The 23,035-nt window shown below is 42.8% G+C and overlaps 1 protein-coding gene across 3 annotated transcripts in view; it reads right to left on the bottom strand.

Annotated features, from left to right (window-relative positions):
• LOC125768005 (serine/threonine-protein kinase phg2) overlaps positions 1–22,553 on the bottom strand; it is a 134,543-nt gene extending 111,990 nt beyond the window's left edge. For all 3 annotated transcript variants that reach the window (XM_049435096.1, XM_049435097.1, XM_049435095.1), the window contains exons 1-2: positions 22,318–22,553; positions 20,767–21,664 (exon numbers count right to left, since the gene is read on the bottom strand). The gene's annotated coding sequence lies outside the window, so the exon portion shown is untranslated. The remainder of the gene's footprint in view (positions 1–20,766; positions 21,665–22,317) is intronic.
• Positions 22,554–23,035: the final 482 nt, after the last annotated feature.

Genomic DNA, 23,035 nt, shown 5'->3' with positions numbered 1-23,035 from the left:
GATCGATTGATTGTAGGTTCGGAAAGTGAATGTAAACGCAATAGGGAAACAACCTTCCGCTTACATTAATAGAACATTAGTTTCCATTTACTGCTTCAACACATGAACCGACCCCTCAGTTTAAGGTCATTTTGTGGTTCGATTTCGTGTCCTTTCTTTTGCCAAACATAAACCATCTCGCAGGGAAATTGAATGATAGCAAACGAAACGGGTGAATGTTGGCAATAGATCAAAATGGAACGCGCTGGTGCGTCCAGAAACAAGCCAAAAACGGTCTGTCCAAGCGTCACGCTGTCGTCTGGAACTGGGTGGCATGGAAGGGAGAAGGGAAAAGGGAAGGGCAGAAAGGGTCGATGAGATGAGCTTACGAGTTCGGTGATGGGCTAACGGCCAAATATCGATCATTGGATGGGACGAAGCTTTTTAAATAAAGTACTGGTGGAAAGTGAACCCCTTTCCCCCCTCCACAACCATAAGTTGCACAAAACCCTAATTGCTGTTTTGTTCCGCACTTTCGACAGCTCTCGTATTTTTTGTTTTGTTTTATTGTTCTGTTTCCGAAAATGTTCTGCAAGCGAAACATTTCCTACGAGTACGAAGTGTAGAATTATTGCTCCCCAGTTTCGGTAGTAAGGGTTTGTTTTTGTTCACTTTTCACGAACTGCTCAAACTGCCCTATTCAGGCGCTCGGATCAGGATGAAATTTCCAAACTTAATTTCCGCTTCAATTTCACCACTGCGAAATTCACCATTATGACTCACGAAACAAAACCAAACAACAACCAGGGAGCCTGGTAGATAAAACGAAACAAACAAGTAAAACAACAACCGAACAAAACAGAACCTAGAACATAAACACTTGTTTCGAGGTTCGTCTGTGATTTATTATGATTTCCCTCGTGCGCACGGTTTCGGTTGGGATAGTTTTCGCACTCGATGCAGCGTCCATTTATCATCCGGACACTTCCGAAAAAAACTCCTCCACGAGCACCAACGCACCCTACCTATCCATCAAGCGATAGGTGCTTTGAGTTGTTTTGTTGAAATAAAACTCTCCTCTTCACGAGCCTTTAATTTATGTTCATATTGATCGGTTCCTTTTACCAAACATTCATCCCTCGTTAGAGCGTGATGATCCTGCTGCACCAGTCGAGTACGATCGATTTTCCAATCAAATGATGTCTCACCAAAAATCTAGAGCACGCCGACTACAAAACGACACCATGATGAAGATGCTTATGAAACATAAGCGCCTGCTTACGAAACCATCCACCTTTGGTTGGTCTGGCTGCTAATAGAAGGCACGGCCGCTTTTCCGATATCGCCATCAGACGACACCACGGTGACTGTGGTTGGCTTAGTACAGAGCTCCCAGAGTACTATCTTCCAATTGCTGCACGACTTCCCTACGTCACCGCTGATCAGCTGATCGCAGATGTTCGGTTTCACCATGAAGTACACTCGATGCCAATCTACTACCTACCCACAGCACTTTAACACAACTCGGCGATGAGATCACAGTACCGAAAACGGAAAATCGTGATTTGATTTTTTTGCGGTTCGCACATCCACAAAACCACAAATGCTTGCAGAGGTTCGGCAAAAATGGGGAACACAGAGGAATCGTTGCAATAGTGCACACTATTGCGCCCCGCAGGGGCAAAGGGAAACTAATAGGGTGAAAATACAAAAAAAACGAAACCGAAACACGAGCACACAATTGTGGAAGCTGTGTGGAAGGTGTGTGGTTTTCGGTTTCGCTCACCAGACTGACATTAGCCGAGTGACTTTTGTGTCCGCGGTGTGACACTCGGCGCAAAGCGCAACGTGCGCTGATCGATACACGCGATTAGGAGACGGTGGTAAAGCAGGGAAGCTGTTACTAAAGTCGTTACAAATGACACCGCAATCGCAGCGCTATTGAGCGTATGAGTGGTACTTGTGTCGCAGACACGTTACTTCTTCAATCAAAAAAACGACTCACTGAAAAGGGCCTTACGGTGGCGATTCTTGGGGAAGGGAAATCTTAGTAGTTACTAACAAAATTGTGCAACATTCCCAACATACTATGGTGACACGTAGATGGTTTTTTTTTATGAAAGGGATATAACTAAAGACTATCACGATCAAAGGCTCATAAAACTGCATTCATCCTCCATATAAGGGGCACGCGCATCGGATAGGTCATCGTAACGGTAGTTCAAACATACATTTACGATCGTCTACATTAACTGATAAATTATGACAACACCAACCAGGTGGGGGGAAAAAAAGCTAACCGAAGTTTTGTACTGAAATGCGTACGTATCTTTTAAATAATTCTGCGGAAAATTCATTTCACAACCCGTAGCCGCCCAGTTTCTTCGCGTGTCCACCAAATGCACACGGACCAAATGCTTACAGTCCCGTACCCCTTAGATGCGGATCACACAACCGCACAATCACCGGTTTTTTTCCGAAACGGCATGCGTAAGCCGCTTAGCAATTTATGTTGGAACGGTTTGCAAATAAATTTTTAACCACCCTGCAGGCAAACTGGGAGGATGTACTCGGGGGTGGGGGGTGTTGTGAAGGTGCTCATAATTTTGTAAGTTACGAGCACCGCAACGGTACATTCGGCCCAACATCGCCGAACCTTTGTGCAGCCGGGTACTACCCCGAATCGGTAAAGGATGTGTTGCACGATAAGAAACCGTATGTGTGCGTGTGTGTTTGTGTGTGCCACCATGTAGCCATTTAGTTCGATGTGTCCCAGCATGCACAGGGAGATTTTAAAAGACCTCGGCAAAGATACGAGCGTAACAGGCGAAACAATCGAGCAAACCAAAAACAGCAAACGAACCCTCGAGTGTTTGTGTAAATTATGATACTCAGCTCATGAGCAGAATGATAAGAGAATGCCGTTGGCAAAAGAAAGCTGGATCGGATTATCAATACAGCTAGTACCGAACGCTACCAAACGTTCGCATACGACGAAGGAAAAGCTGCTGGAAAAACAGTAACGAAAAGCCATAAAAAAGCTAGTCAAACACCGTCCGCAATCATCCAGGTTGCCGGTGTGCGCGATAAGGACTTTCTATGTAAAAAAAAACAAGGCTAAGAACCTCCTGGAAAAAGGGTAGCAACAAAAAAAAACTGCAAAGCAAAAAAAGATGGATAAGGATTACAACACCTTCAACTTAAGGTGAACCGTTGTTGTCTAGAATGCAAAACAAGGGATCCTTCATTAAAAAAAGAAAAAAAAAACAATCCCATCTACTCTACGAATCCTTTTGATCGAGCACACTAGTACCACGTACCCGCGGCTGAAGCGTTGAACGTGCCCAGGATTAATTACGTCAACAAAATCTTCGACACGGTTTCACGCTCGTGATACGCGATAAAACCTGGGGATCCACGCAAAAACGGGGGAACGAAGCACACTGAAAGATCACCTTGAAGGACGACGTTTTGCATAAAGTGACGCTATGGGACGGGTGAAACGGTTGTGTCGTAAATCGATTCGTTCGTTAAAGCTCTACCGATAGCGCACGGAAGATGCGGTAGGGCGGTATTAGTGTGGATTCGCGGTAGCTCCCGGAACCTTGTTTGATAAATCCACCGTACAAACGATGCATCCTGACGAGCGCTTTCTCACAACGCGCGAAACGACATCTTCTCCCTGCATCCCAAGTTCAACCCTTTTCTGTTTTTGCCGGAGACAGATAGATTGTCGAGAGGTGGTCCTAAGCTCGATTGAATAACGTAGCACATCGCGATTGGAAGAAACCCCGGCTCATCTTCTTGGTGCATGGTATGAAGCGTGGTGGAAAAATTAGCTTTTTCCCCGGAGGCCTTATACTGCACACCCTTTAGATCTTACTCGCATCGCTGTAAAATATCTAATTCTACGTTCAAGCACTTGCACAATCTTTGCACCCGTGAAAGCATCACCAGAACCCGGCTAGGTTGAGGTGGAAAATCACGGAAAGGGAGGAAATCAAATAACTCTTCCCAACGCTCCTTTCGGTTTGGCTTGCAAAGGTACGGTACGCTGATGCAGCATGGAAGAAGCGAAAACGGATGACTTTCAATGTTTGCCAAAGCGCCACCAGATTGGAGTAAGATTGATATCATAACACGTGCGAGTTTGGATACGCCAAGAACCCTGCGAGAACTCAAGCTGCCGACGGGTTTTGGGCTGGTTCGTTGTCTAGGAAATGGGAGGTACGGTTTGATGGAAATTCTAACTCCATTAAACATCTTCAAACCGGGGGTAGTCTTTTTCACGAATCCAACCCGCGTACCGATTCACACCTGGCGTGGATGTACGTGGTGTTTGAAGAGAGTCCAGCGGGTGGGGAAGACTTTTGGCAATTTGTAAAACGTCACAACCCGTATCCTTCACTTCGTGTACCCCTTTCAACATCCTCCATGGTGTAGCTGCGGTGTGTTTTGATAAAGTGTCCCCCACCCAAATCTGTGGACAGCCGGTGGCGGAGTGGCAGTGGAAGTGACGTTCCGATTAGCATCGGCTAATTTCGTAAAATCCTACCGGTTCACTTAGCCCGAAACTACGATGGTGGTGATGGAGATCTCTCATCAGCTTCCGGTACCGTTTAGATGACACTTACGCTGGAATGGAAAAAAGGAGTGGTGGAACGAAAACACGTAAACGGATTAGATGAACGGTTGTAATTAAAGTTTTAAGTAGTAGGATTGATTTGATTTGCACTTTTTAAGACACGGCGTAGAAGTGCTTCTACGTCAGCAGCGCCAAAAAACCGTTTAATGTGGATCTGCAAACTACAATCCTTTGAACGCTTAATGACATTTTGCTTTCGTAGTGCAAACCAATTAAAAGATTTTTTTTTTTCATTCTTCATACACTGCTCTACATTCCTCTGACGAACGAATAGCATACGACAAATTGGGGAGCAATATTGAATGTATTTGACATTTAATTAAATGCATACATAATTCGTTCGTTTGCTTTTATTGTGCATAAGAAAGTACACAACTCTTGGGAATTATTTACCTCTTGAGAAACGATACTGTTGAAGGATAAATAGAAAACTTTGAACAGTGATGAATTTGCGGTAGCGAAGAACTAACCGCGCCTTCCTCATCAACCGACTTTAGTAGCAACATTTCATTGCCGCTATTGGCAGGACGCAAAACTTTTTCTGCTCAGCTGAACTTTGCCAATATTCTTGGCATTGTGCTCGCCAGGTTGCAGCTGCCCCCGTGAGGAAACTCATTAAATTGCATCCTATACACGGGCCGGGGGAAGGGAACATAACCTTCGGGCCGAAAAGTGTCTTGACCAACGGTTATGTTCCGTCAAACTCACCTGTGTGTGACATTTGTACGGGAGGAAATGACACCCAGATGTGAAGCATACGTCGCGATTAGTCGATCCACCGTAATATAAATCCAGCGTTACATACACACCTTAGCAATAAACCTTGATATTTGCTTGCACAAGAAGTCCAAAAGCCAAAACTACTATAAAACAGTCCTCCCACCCTTCCCAAAATGATTCACGACACACGAAGGACGGAGTTGTAAAAATGCATCAGATGGCAAGAGAGACACACAGAGGGAGTCATAAAAACTTCTCAAATGCATGCTGACATGTTAATCGAAGATGTTTAATGTCCGCCTGTGTCCTCCTGTGGGTTTGCTGGTCGGTAAAGTTTTATGATCTTTAATCTACGCTCTCGAGAGCGTAAACTCTTCAAAATTCAACAACAGTAACGAAATGGTGCGTGGGCTTCATGTTTGGAAATGAAGCCAATTCCAAACCGAATGCGTGACGAATGTCGCTTGGGGATTTGTGATAAACATGATATGCCCTTCAGACATTCGTCGAACACGATGGAGCACGGTTTTGATCGCCACAAACACAAACGAAAGAAGGGAAAGAAGGAAAAATCATTTTCCTAAAGCAAGCATTGCACGGTTGTTTGTTCCCCTGACGTTCCCGGGTGACGAATGGATGAATTCCTTTCGACTCGAACGCGTCGGATCGGTTTCAGGTTTCCATCTTTCTGGTCTTCAGCTTAACCGATAGTCGATTGATTAGTACCTAGCGGAATATTGGATGTCGAAGTATGGAAACGTATGCCAAAAAAAAAGTTCACCTCACCCTCGTTCCTCCGGGGAACTTGGGAAGCCACTGCGGAAGAAACGTTGATAGTCTGCCGTTCCAAATTGACACAGCCCTTGTATAGGTACCGACTCCATGCATGTGTCTATAAGCTTCAAGCCAAAAAAACACAAAAATGTTACCCTCATTTCTTTCGCAACCCTGAAAGAAGATGAGATTGCGAAATTTGTAACCTTCCCCACCCCGACTCTTTTCTTTTTGGTGCTACAGTTTTTTTGTTGTTGTTGCCATCCATCAAAGGCTTCACGGCTCGGGTCGTCGAACATTGGCGAATGCAAAGCACAGCGCATAGGAAGACACATTCGACCAGCCTGTCTGTGCTTCTAACGGTTGATGGGTTTGCTTCAACGCATCTCACACCCTTCTGGGCTGGACCATGTGTGGCCAGTGAGCGACATGTGACCTGTATTTTGTTTTATGCTTTTACTCCACGGTATCACAGACGGCAGGATATCGGGAGTGGTGGTGTGTGTTTTTTTTCTAGAGTTCTTTTTCTTTGTCAAAAATGTACCACAAAGGGTGGGCGCGTTCTCGGTTTTCTATCACTGCTAACGGTACCGATAGATGCCGATGTACTGATGGGATCGGAAACAATGTAATCTAGAAGATACTGTCGTAAAGCTTCTTTAAATGTGCATAATCTAACAGCTATTAGCCCCGGTTGGAACACTAGTTTAATCGGCTTACTTTTGACTTAAAAATCAATAAATTTCTTTCAAAAAAATTATAACAAAAAAAAACAGTCTAATGCATTAGGTTTTTTTTCGCACATCACACAGAAGTAAGTAAGAAAATTCCTGAGGCTCGAAAGGAATTTTCGTAAGCTTATTTCGGCGTCCACCTCTACGCAGCAAAAGTTATAGCGAATAATTACATATTTTAATTTTCCTCACAAGATGACGAAGGTGCACAAAATACTTACAAGGAATGAATTCAATTACATATTGATGCCTTAATTTATTGAGTCAAGAACTCTATTCATAATTAAGCAGCAATTGATTGGCTTACCGTCAGTAGCTAAAAACACACACCGTTCCAAACACTTTCGGGTGTTGACTAACGTGTTGTCCGTTACCGGATGTGGCGTGTTGTTGAATGGTCCTATATATATAAATACAAAACACACCACGCAACCCGGCTTAAATCGATCGACGGCAAAGAAACAGGCAAGGAATTTATTAATATCACCCCACAGCACACGCACAAAAGCCATCGAACACATCGTCCAAATCAACCATTGATATTTTTTTATGCAAATCCATCGATCCGCACCCATCCAGAGTGCGACTAAAGCTCGTCGAGTACGTGGACAGCTTTTGCAAAACAGAAATGAAAAGGGGGAAAAAAAGCGACGACAACCACCAGTTCAACGGTGGTTTCGATCCCGAGAGCAGCACAAAAATTCCCATCATCAATGTGCGCGACGCAACGTGCGCATCCGTCCGTACTACATCATAACATTTTATGACACATTGTAGTACCACTAAGACAAGGAGAAAAGAAAAAGGCTCTTGCGTAAGCAAATACCCGGCGACAGATAGTGACAAGTCTCGATTACCAATGAATAAACGATGCACATGGTGTGTGTGTGAGGTTTTTTGTGTGCCTTTTCTTGTTGTGCGCGGAATTTACATTAACCTTGACGTGCGAGCCAATCACACACGCACACACGGGGTGAATGTTGGATCCGGTGTGCGTATTCGAACGCACCGAGGTGTACGGTGTCCTTTACGCACCATCAAGCTGCTGGTACAACCGTGGTCGATAAGGAGAAAACAACTCCTCACAGCCTCAAATGTACCATAAAATTGACGCTCGCAGTGTAGAGAGCGATGAGGGCGAGAGTTTCAGCATTTCCGACCAACATCTTGGACCAGCGTTATTGGTTACTGGAATAAAATCGGAAATCAACGATCAACGAGAGTTTGTCCGCTCGTGTGAAACCGATATCCGACTCCTTCTTCCATTGCCGGTCCGATATGCATAACCCCGTGAAATGTGAGGTGTGCTCTAGTTTTGTGTGAGCCCTTCCGTCGATTCGATTGCCTTGCAGGATGACCTTGACGCATCGGTGTCCATTTCTGCTCGACAAACCGAGCCTTACATTGGCATTGAAATTGTATCGGCACTGAGCTTTGTGCTGCTTTTATTTGAAGGAACAAAGCAAGGACTTCACCGGTGAAACGTGAGAATGCGTTCCAAGTTCAAGGTGATGTCAGGTGTCACGAAGAGAGAGCAACACGTTCGTGCGTCTGCAGGGAAGGTTTGTTATGAGTTTGCCGTTTGCTGTTTATATGAATGTTTTGTTTTTTTTTGTTCTTCTTTATTATGATACAGATCTACAAGCGTTGTAAATGAAACCTTAAAATCCCTTAAAGAAACATCGTCTAAATCACGCATGAATGCTTGTCACGAGGGACAACCATTTGCATAACTACTGACCGATTGTATCGGGTAACGATTCTTATGTCTCTTGGGAACTGACCAGCTCATAAATCAATCAAATTAAAATTGCGAAAGAAATAAATAGAATAGGCCAAGTTCGTACAGGAGGTCTAACAAAATCAAATCACGGTGGCTAATGGTGTGTGATAACACTCTAACACCATCTAACGTAAGATAAGACGTTTGCGTTTGCTTCATTAGTATCACTCAACGCTTCATGACGCCTATCGATGACAGTCCCCTTTTGTGCCCCCCTTATCGGTGCTGCATGATAATGCGATTGCCTTGACATAATAAAGACACATGAGACCGGTACCGGTGATGTTACGACATCCCAACCCGAAAAGATACAACAATACGTTCCCCGGTACATTAACTCCGCACAACAAGAATGTTCCTTCACGTAATTAGCTGCATATTGAATGTGTTTTTTTTTCTTCTTTCTTTTTATCTTTCTCCTGCTAACAAGGTTATTGGTGAGATAAATCATTCCTACCATTACGCAGCGTTTGTGAGATTCTCCAAGTAATGGCATCGTTTTTGAAGTTCTCATGATTCTTAGAAGCGGCATCTCTTTATAGACGAAAACTTGGCATTTGCTGGTAGGTGAGACAAAACCCCTAGAAAGAATAGACTTTCGCACATTCTAATGTGTATAACTTAGGTATTAGGTCGAACAGGAACGGCGAAGAAGATGAAGTTCCAATATGGCCAACACCGAATCTTCCGTTCCCGCCAAAATAGCAAAGCTTATTTAAATTAATTAAAGATTCATGGAGAACCGTCTGGATGTAGATCGTATCGGAGAAGCCCTTTTGCCGAAATGGGTTCGAACTGCGGGTGAGCAACATCCTCTTGTACACTGATTGCTTCATCATCAACATTCATCCGCCCTAGAGCATGAGCCGGTCGGGCAAAAAACACATCAAACGGATTTCCATTCGCTCGACCCTACGACAGCTTTCCGGTCTGATGTATTGTTATTCTAATATCTTAATCTTTCCTCCTGCTTCTGGCCGGGTGTTCGATACCGGCATGCCGGCTCTGTGTTCGCCGTAATCGAACCCGTGGAGTTTGGTGCGGTGCGAAGTAAAGAGTATGGAATACAACTTAAGACACTTCCCAGGGACGTACTGCTTCTACTCCTACTCGAAACTCGTGTTGAGAAGTTTGCGCGAAACTGCTCTGGAAACGCCTCCCAGAAATGGATGACCTCGTCGGAACGGTTTGTTCCTTTCCGAGGTTCTTTGTTATTCTTCGCCGTGGTTCTTTCGTACGTTAAAATGGCAGATGGTACAGTTTGAAGGTTCAGAAATGGGTTCATCTGGTATGGGGTGGAAGGATGTCTTCCCCAAAAAAAAGAGGCGCGTTGTATATGGAGGTATAAATTACGTCAATTGTTTCCAACCGAAACACCTTTTACGATCGTCAAACGATCTGCAAGAAAAAAAGGGTTTTAATTGGTGTTTCTTTCCGGTTAAAGAAGTTGCTTTGTGAATGAGAATTAAAAGGGATCCAGTTTGCCCCGCTTAAAACCTTGTCTAGAGAATAGCATTCTCGTGGAAATGCTCACAAAAATCGATAGTTGAAAAAAAGCTCTTACAATCGTCTTATTCTCCAAAACTGTAGAATCATCAGGACTTATCCTTAATCTAACCGGCAAGAGTTTATCTTCATTTAATAAGCAAATACACCATACAGAACGAACTGAATCATGCTGTACAGCGCGACCTAATAACGCAAAACAAAAGAAATTAAATCGCATTTATCACTGGCAGCTTGCCACGTCCACGTCAAGTACCGAGACTAGTCGCCGTTTCGTTAATGAAGTATTTGAAGACGTTCCAGCTCAAACAAAGCGAGATTATTCCGCGACTCTATCAGCTAGGTTTAAACTCATTCCGGATTCTGTATCTCGAAGGACGATTTCGCTTCGCAAGTACAATACCGTATAAATGCTTCCTTTTTCGTAGGGTTCTGTGAATGTGTTTTTTTTTATTTTGTTCATCTAATCAAAAAGAACTCGTTCATTTCATTGCGAGAAAGCATCTTTCATTTGCGAAGGAATATTAAACACAACGAATCTCACGCTCAAGCAAAATCAAATAAAACAATCAAAGCGGAAGCTACCAAAATTTATTTCTCGGCTTTGGGGTTTTTTTTTCGTCTCTTTTTACTCTCACCCCGTCCATCATTGGCGTTGGATAGGGTTTGTGTGAGTGTGTCCTGTGCGAGACCGATTGCAACCTTCGGTGTAGGTTTATTTGATCTTTCATCTTTGATGCCTTGCATCATGAAGTTTGATTAAATCAAATTTTCACGAACGAAAATCTTTCCCCGGCTTCGAGGAAATCTTATTGTTTGTGCAAGATTCGAGAAGGCGAATCTCGCTCTAGATTGTAAATTACTTGATTTTGTTAGTTTATTATTTGGCAGTGTCTTTCTCCGCTTAGCTTAAATAAAGTCGTGTTACAGCAACAGAATCTTAATTGAATCATTTAATACATCAACATTTCTCACTTAATTAAATTTGCAAATCCCATTCCAACAAACTATTCACGTATTCCATCGGACAGCAAAGAATGTAATACCGGCATTTAAACATCCATAAAACAGACCATTACACACTACATATCCGGCCGCTACACGTGGTATGTGGGATAAAGTATTCAATGTTTGCGCTAGAAGAATTTCCAACATCAAAAGCCAATTTGGGGTAGAAATTCGTAGCATAGCATCTTCTAAAACGCTAACCCGTACGATGTTTTTCTATTGGCACTCGTCCGTGACCGAAACTATACGCAAAATAAAAACAAACTTCTACCCTCTGGAAGTCAAGCTGAACAAAGCAAATCGTTTCAAACTGGTAGAAAAACTCATTTCCTTCTTCTAATTTTAATCGCTGTGAATGAATTCCTTCCGCTCGTTTCCTTTCGATTGCCATCCTAAGGAGGAAGGGTTATTTTTAAGAATTTCAAGTCCCTTAATTTTAGGAAAGTACGTCTAATTTACAACTCATTCCAATTGATGGTGCGTTTTCTTTTTGCTAGTCTTCTCTAGTCTCTAGTCGAGTGTTTGGATGTCTTTTAACCAATCTCTTCAATTTCAAGAGCCCAAACTCTTTCCAAAAATAGCACCTTACAAGTCGCCAGTTTGCATCCCTTAATTACACAAACAACTTCACACGAGTGCAATCCAGCAGCCATTGCTGCTGGAGCGCTTCTTAATTCCGCACACTGATAGTGCGAAGGAATATGTTGCAGAAAAAAAGATATGCTACAAATGATTTTTTTGAATCCTCACAACTTGCTACTTTGTTGAACAAATATTCAACATCCTACGGAAGATTCAAAGTAGTAGCATTAAACAATTTAATACAGGCTTTGCCTCAACGAGCCACAAGTAAGCACAATGATGATACGATCAATTCTCTCCATTTTCACTCTCCTCCCTGTTCCTCCCGCCAACCGAATCCCACCGTCTGTTGACCCTGTGGAGTTGTTGAAGCTGTATCAAAACTCTATCGCTACCGATGATGATCGTTCAGATCGACTTCCTTCCTTTTCTGCCTGTTTTTTTTTTTGTGTTTCGTCTTCCCCTTGCTCCATACCCATGGATGAAAAACGTTTGCTTTTGTAATAATGGCAAGCGCTGGAACACATAAACAAACACACACACGCAACAGGAAAAAAAACTAAAGCCCAGGAAAGGAGCTACTTTTGAGCAGCTGCTCCCTATCTGCTGCTCAATGCGAAGATCCATTAACGATTCTGACGCTGGTCAGCAGGATTGTTTCTTTAAGATGTTATTTTTCCCTCCCTTCCACACCAAACACTCCTCCCTCCCAACCCTCCTTTTGGTGCAAGTTAATCTCCCCATCCTGCCGCCTCCAAACAAGCACAACATCGAGGGAGGCTCGTTGTGGAACACAGCTACACTGCTGCTGAGTGCTATCATTCTGCAACGATCTTGAACCACCGCCAGGTTTTATCGCCAATTTCCGCTTCTGTAGCGGGGTGGAAGGAAGTCACTACCCCCCGCCCACCAACCTCAGTTATCGCCCGTTTTAACTGTTTCAATTTCAAGCGAAACGTTTCAGCTGATCGGTTGCTACCTTTTTAAACATCGTATAAACCACACACACAAAAAAACGATCACAACGAAAACGAGGGCTGGGCTGGTAGGAGATCTGTTCTAGACTAGTGTCCTAAGTTAGCTAGCTCGTAACGCAGCTGAACTGACCTGAAATGGTGGCTGATTCTGAACCAGTATGAAATAGACAAGAACTCATTCCAACCCTCCAACAAGCAACCTTGATTGCCGTGTTGATGTGGTGCTGTTAGCAATGCTGCAAAAGCCTTCAAAGTACGGCTTACCCTTGACTCTGCACCTGGATGCCTGATGATGATTACGCTTATGAACTATTGCAAGCGCTTCTGTTGTTCTGTTGTTCTTGCGCCGGTAAAGAGCTACACGAAATTAAAACCATTTTAATTCGATTCTTTAAGTGAGCTATTATACACCGAGGCAGGGAGTTTTAGGCTTTATCAACACAACAAGCTACTCGTATGGGTAATGGTGCATGTATCGAGTCAGAGAATTGTATTGGAAGAATTTGCCCAGATCTTTACATTTATGCTCGTTTTTGCTTCTACGATTTCTAATCATCAAACAGAACAGTTTCTCTGTTGCTTTGGAGGGTTCAGAAGCCTTGCCCTAGCAGAATAATCCAAAGCTAATGCAAGCAAACACACATTCCCCAACAGGCGTCCGGCATCTTGTTTGTTTGCAACAACGGACGGTTTGTGGTACGATGAAATATTTGTACATAAAGTGTCCACTCGGCACTGCACAAGATGTTACCGGGCGGACATTCTGATTGGGCTCGTGCTGGTGTCGTCCAGATGCGAGAGAAAATATTGGTAAAATTTAGCTCGTTTACTTTGCAAACGAGTTACACATTGGATCATTGTACATCGTACACTCAGGATCAATATGATGACTTCCTATCTGTAGCGTTCCAGTTCCTCTTCTATCCCGCCCCAAAACGTTGATGATGTGATGAGTGAAACGAGCAAAAACCCGACATGACACTGTACCGTCTGTACCATGTGTGTATGTCTTCCAATATTGCGTTTGGTCTGGCATCAATTGCTGTTTAGCTTTTCTTTCAACCCGCTTTACCCCACTTCAAGAGGTTAATGCATTTCGGAACCCGGTTCGTTGCAACTCGTAACACCCGGGTATGACGTAAAAACGCTTCTGCAGTCGTAGAACGGTCGTGTAAATCTAGACGCTTGGTTTTCTCTGGACTTCTCGGTACTTTGGGAAAAAGTTGTTCAAACTCTCGAAACACACATACGTTTCGATACACAAAACCGGACCAACGGCACGTTTCCAAAACCCATCCCACACCCCACCCCGCTCAGTTCGGAAACCACATCTGGTAGGCTATCTTTGGAGAATTCACTTTTTCACCGCACCCAATCGGAACGTAGCAGTCTCTCAAGCTTCCCTCCCTGCAGGATAAAGCGGATGATGATGATGATGATGATTTCATAGAACCAATCTCGGCCTGCACAGTTGCGCCATGTTTGACCAGTCGATTGCACTTCAGCTATTCTCTGCTTTTCCCTTTCCAGTCTGGGGTGTGTGTTACCAGGAAGTGGACAATATGAGAATGGTACACCGAAGCGCACCGAAGGTTATGGTCGATGAAATATGCAGTTTAAGCTCAGTCGGAATGCATCCAAGCACGTTGCATCGGGAGTAATGCCGAGCTACTTTGGTGCTTAATCTTCCTCCCCTCTTTTCCTCCCCTTCCGGGTCTGGTATGCACACGTGAAGCAATAATGTGCAGTCGTAAATTGATTGAGGTTATCAGGAAAAGTACAGACATTTTACATTGATAAGAAAGTAACTCCCAGTGGAAGATTTCAAGCTAGCTTGGGAAGTGATTTATAGAAGCAAGATGATTAGACAAATACATCGGACAAATGTTCCATAATTACGTTAAACTCTGCCCTGCACTCTGCGCAAGGTTTTGATTTGTAACGAACGTTCAAAGGCGTCCAAAAGGGATCCATCACATTCCATCACATCTTTGTGCATAGATGATCAAACAGTTGCATTTCGTATTTGCCTTTGCATGGCAAAACCATTATCGCTTTGCACTTTACTACCCAACCATCCGGCTAATGGCATTCCAAATTGCTTTAATGTACAGGCAAAATAAGAACCAAACATAGCACATCAATCTACAAACAAGTCACTAGTACGCTGCGTTTGATCTGTAGTAATTATTGCTGCTGACATTTGGCTAAACAAATCAACCGCTCCATCAACCCACGGCCTGTACGATGCGAAAGGCTATTTTTAATTGATTTATCACGCGGTTCTACGGAAGCGAGTTCTATGGGGAAAATCGAAAGTGTCAATCAACGTGGTTGTGGAGTTTGTGGTTTTTATTTTCCCCTCCCTGTCGGTGAGATTAATTCATTTTGGATCATGCCTTTTTCCTCTGGTAGTTAGTTAACTTTACTGCAAAATAAAACTAAATAACAGGGATTGCCTTTCGACGACGAGGGTACCTTCAAACTGTCCAAATATGGTTTGCACGCCTTCCCGAAACGGAACTGACACGCGTTTGCGGTTACCAGTGCTGATCCATCAACTCCACACCCAGCTGTTTGTGTGTGTGTCTTTCTGCGGATTGACCTCGGGCCGGCTTACCAGTCCAGTATCGGTTGCACTTTCAATTTGCATGCGAGAAGTGCACGCCAACAACCCACCCATCCGTTCGCTGACAAATCGCACCCGGGGATATATTGACATTCTAGGCGGCTTCCGAACTACCTCCGATGTAGTAATCAATCGTGGTAAGGCGCACACACATATGTGTATTTTTAAATCTACCAGCGAGCAAACAAGCAAAAAAAAGAAACTCCCCCTGAATCTTATTTATAATCCACAAACCCACACCCAACATTGGATTTTGTTGGAATTTTCATTTGATCGGATAGCGCAATGCACGTACTCCGTGGCTCGGGACCTTCGTCGTACTTTGCATACCTGCAATCGCGTCGAACTACAACAATTCAATTATCTCACAAACATGCGACTAATCCTCCGACACCCTCCCGGTCAAAGGGGGAGGGACTTCTTGCTCACGTGCAAATTTTATCATAAGCTTCCCCAGGTTTTGGGGGAAAAAAATGCATCCGCATCGAGGGGAGGGTGGATGGTCTTCCGGAAGCAAAAATGCATGGGAAATTGTGCAACCAGCAGAGCGAACATTCGGCATTCGTCACAACTCAATCAACCTGCCGCTCACGGTGCATTGATTTGCAATCAAAATTCCCTGACCGAACACACATTAGGGTTGTTGTGTGGGGCAAATTGCAATACAAAGCAAAAAAAAAACACAGGAGTTTGTCACCTACCGCCTGCGTGCATAATTGAGAACTGAATACATTTATTATTAATAAATAACTCTCAATTAAAAGCGTGAGCAATCAAACAAAAAATAGGGGCCAGTATGTTTTGCGTTACTGGTTTTTGGTATGGTGCAGAAAAAAAACCTTGAACTATTTTTTGTGATCGTTTGTGATCAAAAACCATAGTTCGGGAGCTTGTGGAAGCTGCGTGCCGGGTGTGATGAATCAAAACTTGCAGCACAGGTGTGAAAGCGCGATTAAAATCACAGAGCGTTTCGTCTCGTTTTTGTGTTGTTTTCCGTTTTTGGTTGTCTGCTTTGCTTGTATGCTTGTGTTGATACTGTACGCTAACGACATTACCATATGCGGGCGTTAATAGTCATCACACAAAAAGAGGGCCCGTTTCCCGATGCCTACCGGGCGCTATACATATAATCCCAAACAACCGAAGCGCATTAAAACGCATAGAGATGTGTGCAATTGATTAACCGGTCAGTGTTTCGACTTCTGTTTTTTTTTTTGGTATAAATTTTAGGCTTTTTTGTTCATTAATAAGTAAAGTTTACGTCGAACGACAGTATGGTTATGCTACCATAAATGGTAAAAAAGCTCTCCTGCACTTTTACTTTATTACTCGATTCGTCACGGTTGATTAAACACACCCAAAAAGACTCCTTCATTTTAAGAGGGAAAAAATCAAATTCAGTGTTTTGCCATCAGTTTTAATTTTGCTTACATTCCTTTTATGTATTTTATTTCCACTAATTAATGATAAATTTGAATAGCAAATTGAATAATTCACATTGAAAGGCATAGCCCGGTTAAAAATGCATTTCTGTTTTTTTTTTGTTTAAACAAATTAGTAGAATTTTGTAAAAAATATATAAAATGAAATATTTGAACAAAATTAATAAAAAAGAAATATTAGCTAAATTTATATGCTTTTTAGCGTTGTCAAGTTCCTGGCACATCTTAAAAAAATGTTCTTTAGGGCCCATATCACTACGACAAAAACAAACTTTGGATACTGAAATCAGAGCTCAAAACGTCCAAAGTTTCTGTTCCATTCATCCCAACTCTCATCAGAAAAAACAGATTCACAGAAACAAAACCCTTCGAAAATGGTACCAAAAATGTAGGTGTGCACATTGATTCAATTGGCCAACATAACAATTCTCACAACCAACACAAAACATACACAGTCGAAAGGACACCGGTCGTGTTACGATCTACGATGAAAAACCTACCCCACCTGCTCACACACACGTTCGACGACACAATCCGTAGAACGTTTGATCCACCAGTTGACGAAGGCATCGTTTTCATCGTTCAAGCAGAGGACAAGTTAAAATTGTCCCCAAAGCACGGTAACATTTAAACTCGTCGAGGAAGAAAATCGGCTCCATCGGGACATGACACGTACCGTGGGATGCACTTTAGCAGGTGAGAAAGAGTCATCGAGAGAGATAGAGAGAGAGAGGACGCTGCCAACAATGGTGTTAGGAATCGCAATGTGAAACCAGAACTATCTTACTTTTGTTCCAATAGCTATCCTTTAGCGCTTAGGTGTCGTGCAGTGGTGAACACACCTGCTGTACCACAGCTGCAACATCATGCAACCACGAGCAGCCGCGTGCGAGATGGAATTGAAATGTCAGAGGAATCTTCCACCGAGCCAAGAAAAGTCATCCACGTTTGCCCGTTGCCCCTTCGGTCGCCTTTTGGTAAACGATGAAAAGTTTCACATCAAACAACCGTCCAGGGTCTCTCTCCATCTACCAATCTCTCCCTGGTGTTTGTGAGGCGCACCTTTCCAGCATGGTTCTTCTTTTCACAAACCGTTCGGTGGAGGTGTGGTAAATGGCAAAACCGGTAACGAAACGGGTTGCAGGCGATAGTGCTAAGAGCCCACCGCATCATGGTGCGATATTGGAAGACAATTCACCATTTGTACGCTTGGTTTTATCAAACGTTTATATGGTCGTATGGTTTTTGGTTTGGGAAGATTTTCTGTTTCGTTTCATAATTATTTTCCAACAAACTGCATAAAGCTTGGTGCTGCAACGAAGCTTCCGTCCTTCGTAAATATTACAATACAATGTTAAAATACCACAAAAATCGATTTACGCTTTCAACTCTTTCTCCCTTTCTATTATTCTATTTGATGCAATAAGCGGCTAAAAGTGGGCTCCATTTTGGCAACTACCTTCCCAGAACAATGCATTTCTGGCAGACGGTAAAACCACATTCCCCCACACACACACGCACCCATCTCGACTTTCCTGCGTCCATACCAATCCATATCAGTGGCTGCCAATTTGCAGCTTCTTTGAGGCGGGAATTACTAGGGCTGCGAGCACCTGCTCACCATTTACGCGAAGGTGAACAAATTCCCCGGGCTTAGTGGAGTAATTGACAACAGTAATTAACGGTACACCTAGCATAATCGCCATACATACATGCATACACGTTCGCAGGACTCGCCAGCCTTCCCAGTACTAATTCCACAAACTGCATTTATCGATTAGAGTGTACTCAACCGATGCCAACGGAAGCTTACCAAATGTTTGACGAAACGGCGGGGGAGAATGCCTCATTTAAAATCAGCTTTACCAATTATCGATTCTTCCGCCACCACCGGAAGGGGTGCTTGTTCTATGGAACTACCTGTTCCAAATTTATATCAAACACATACACAGCCACACACGATCCATACGAACGAGTAGCATTATTATGCCTAATGAATGATGTCAATTTAATCAACATAAAACGATCATACCCATGTGCCTGTTATCGTATTATCGGCAAAAAAGGTGGCAGCCATGAACATGGCCGAATAATGGGCGACGATGAATTCAGTCGTGCAAATTATCAAGCTTATTCAACCCCGCTGGTCAGCTTTTTTGCATAATCAATAGTTTAACAAAGTGCTTAGTTTAACCTCTGCAGTCTTCGATCAGGATGACAATGATTGTTGTTTAGGTAAGCTGCTAATAGAACCAATTCAACAATAAGTTTTTTTTAGTTGAAAACAAAAAAGAAAATAATCATTAAAAGAAGTAACAATTTATCAATTTGTTAAAATGATCATCATGCTGAATACAAAACAATCGGCATACAATTACTTCCTTTTGTCAATTTCGTTACACAAATACAGCAATACAACCAAGAACAGAAGATGAAATATTGCGAAATAATCTGCAAGAAAAGCGTTTAGATTGGCTTCTCTAGCACGTCTCATCTATTCTATTCGTTCGACAGCTGGGTTGAGCTTTATGAAAAATGGCTCAATAGACGTCATTGTACCGCCGGACGTATCTTTTCTTAAGCAAATAATTCTTGATAAATACATAAAAAAAACCTACCAAACTCCTTTAACTGACCTTACGCGCGCTAGACCTCGGCTAGGGGTGGCCAGTTTCTTAACGAGTTTCTATTCTTGTTACCGGTTCGAACGATCGCCGCACAGAATCACTCACAGCCAGAACGTTGTCTATCCATGCTGGCCAACAACCTTCCAGTGCTGGTAAACGATCGAACGGCAAAGGCATGAAGGTGGGTTCGTCGCTTGGCGGCGATTTCAACGACCCAGGTTCGTCGTCCATTTCGTGAGATTGATGGATTGGTATGTTTAATTTTTTTTTCTTCCTTCCCATTTGAGATTTGCCTTCTTTGCTTCTCGATTTTTTTTCTCAATTCACACCCACAAAACGGTTTGGGAGGAGAAGAGACAAACTGGAGTGCACCGCTACCGCGGCTCAGAATGGCCATTTGAGGAGCACCAGAAAAAAAGACATGAAATTAATTGGAGTATGGCGTGCCACGGTTGTCATGCCTTTTTGCCGAACGACAATGTTGCGGTATCCACCGCATTGCACGACACGTTTTGTGCGGAAATGTAAAATAGAAAAGTAACAACACGGCAATGTAGCGTACAGTAGTGCTACCGTTAGCTGATAATTGTGTACGAAGTACTGTGGCAATAAGGTCACGAATTTTTGGCGACCATTTCCGCGCATTTGAGTCTTTGTTGAAGTGGGTTTTGCAAATGGGATAATTGGTGTTCCTTGGGCAGTAGACAAACATGGTGTTAAAATGTATAAAATGTACTTCTTTTGAAGAAAAGCAGAACTCTTTTTATATAATTTAAAAAACCAAAAAAAAAAGTGTCATTTAACTTATTTTAGCCTCTCTACGCTGCCAAAGTTATTGCCAAAGGGTAATTATGTTCTCCAGTAAACATAAAATTGAAACCAAGTGAAAACAGTAAATAAGTGATGAAAATTAAAAACGGCGAAATCACTTGACCATTTGTAAGACCACTGGTAGCAAAACATACCCAACATCGCTTGTAACGAGGGTACCACTTTCGCAACTCGGCAGCACGAAACGCAAAGCAGACGAGGAAAAACGGACCAGGAAAATCATTGTGAAGGTTACCCGGTTCGAAAAATTAAAAACACCGAAATGAATTACGGTAGAGTGAGCAGGAGGTGGAACACATTTTTATGTCTGGCACATAAAACATAACTGGAGCGAAAATGTCTCCAACCCGTTGACCGGTTGGTTCGGGATACTAAACGAACTTGTCCCAGACATTCTCTGGAGTTTCTCGGAGCGTCCGTTTTTTTTTAAAGGTGGAAGGCTTCCTCTACTTGTTTTCTACCCCCATACTTAACCCATTCAAGGTCTTTAGCCCTTCAGGTTTGTCATGCTGCTGCTGTCGCTACTTACTTTTATTTTCGAGGTTGACAATGTTGTCTCTTGTTCGCTGTTGCTGCTGGTACGTTTCACTGCATTCGCCAGTCTAGTAGAACTACCCTTTATCGTGTCTGCCCTTCACCTGCTCGCCTGGCTGCGACTGTTGTTTTTTTTCCGTTTAACACTGGTGTGCGAAAAATTTTTGTTTCACCTCTAGCGGAACTACACAACGCGCGCGCGTAAAATAATTTCACTTCTGCACGAGTGGCAAATCACAAATATCACTCCAAGGAAAGAAGCAAAAATAACAGCCACACTCTCCCAAAAACCAAACCGACCGCAACCACTCACACAAATCTTAAGCCGGGCGAAACATAGAAGCTAGAGAAAATAATAATGATACAACGCGACGCGGTTTTGACACTTCACGACGAAAAAGAAAGCACCTTCGCGCGGGCACTTTTCGCTCTCACTTTTCTTTCGCGGCCCCGTTCGTCGGACCGGACCGACGGTGTGTACTGTGTACTATATAGGTGGAAGCTTACCCACTGCCGCGATTCACACTTCGCCACACTTGTTTGAAGCCCAAAAAGGCCTACTTTTATTTGCACGCTTAGGCTTTATTGGGCTGTAGCTGGATGATCGCCGATGCTGTCAACAATATTTTTTTGTATGCACTTCTTCACTGTGTCGGATGGTGACAACTATACAAACACACGATCAAAAATGGAAACATACACACGTTGCACGATCACAAACACAGACACCCCCGGGGGGCAAAGCTACAATTGCACCAAGATTGGACAATCTGGATCTGGAGCTGCTTGGTGGCTTTCTCTTGATTTGGAAGCTTCGTGGGTAGAACACTCGCACATTAATCGCGGTTCGATCGTATCGGTTAAAAGCGCGCTCGAAATTCACGGCGATGGCTCTAGAAAGTGAAGAAAGGTGAAGACATAAATAAGGGTGAAGAGGTTTTAAGATAGCAAGTGGCTTCTTAGACACTCCAAAACAGATGAAAACGATACACGAAAACTGATCGCAAGATCAAGCACAAGGTATCTACGATTGTTGGTTACTGTTCACATGGTTATTTTCCACTTATATTTTTTTAAATTAAGAATTGTTTGTTATTGCTTTTACATCTAAAACACTACAATAGCATAATGTGTTTAGTAAAATAAAACAGTAAAGTTTTTAAAACACAATCGCGTGTACCTAAGCAGGATATCACAGTAACACACAAACGATAAAAACAATTTGAAACAGGTAACGATCAAGCGATCAAGTTTTAAACTGATCTTTTTTTCTATCAAAACTTTATCTTCCTTCTCTAAATTTATTTAAGTCACTTTTAAATATTTGAACAGATTATTTTGGTATTTTGGATTCGCGAATAGTATAAATGAGCTCTATTCATCACAACATTTAAAACAGAAAATCAAACAAAACATAACACTTGTACTGAACGGATCTGTATAAAGTATTTAATAATATTCTCATAATAATTCTTGAACCGTTTGAACTGTTTACTTTCACTGAGCATAAAGTTTCACACTCGGCTTTTCTTCTATTTAAATTCACCTTCCAGCTGCTTTACACTGTTTAACTCTTCCGTTCCAGCGACAGATTCGCCTTCCAACGAGAAAAGACCACTCGCTAATGCTCGTGTGCTGATCGCGAAACGGTGCGGTAAACGGGAAGCAAACAAAACGGGAAGTCTCTTTGCAACCGCAACCGGCAACGTCAAGTCTGCCAAAGACGCCGTCTGCCAAAGACTCGCTTTTGCCGCGTGCGTACGGTAGGAGGTTTAAAACTCGACTAATACCGAACGCTTCGTGAAGCAACTCAAACCTTAACCTCCACCGGTGTGGCACGAGAGCTGCACCGGTATCTCATAAACAGTGCCCAACGTGAGTGTATTAACCATCGTAGAGCATTGTTGAAAAGTAATGATACTGTGGGAATATACATTTATTTTATTTAAACAAGCAGAGTAAAGTGATGTAGATTTTATTGTACTATTTCTTCAAATTTAACTCAAGTCACAAATTAACATTTTCTTATCGCTTATGGTTTTATAGATATTGTAAACACTGTACACACTGTTCTCCAGTTGTTGGAAACATAACATTGGGCACTCACGGCGCAACAGCTCCACCGAGAGGCTCCCAATTTATGCTCGAGAGTTGATTTGTTGATGTGTGATTTTTAAATTTCAAGAGAGTGAGTGACTGGGAAAATTGAGCGTGCTCCCCTTCTGAATGAGAAAGAGCCGGTAAAAACATCAACCACCCCTAAT

This window comes from Anopheles funestus, chromosome 3RL (assembly GCF_943734845.2).
Source record: "Anopheles funestus chromosome 3RL, idAnoFuneDA-416_04, whole genome shotgun sequence".
NCBI lineage: Eukaryota > Metazoa > Arthropoda > Insecta > Diptera > Culicidae > Anopheles > Anopheles funestus.
This window is presented reverse-complemented; position numbering and strand designations above follow the sequence as displayed.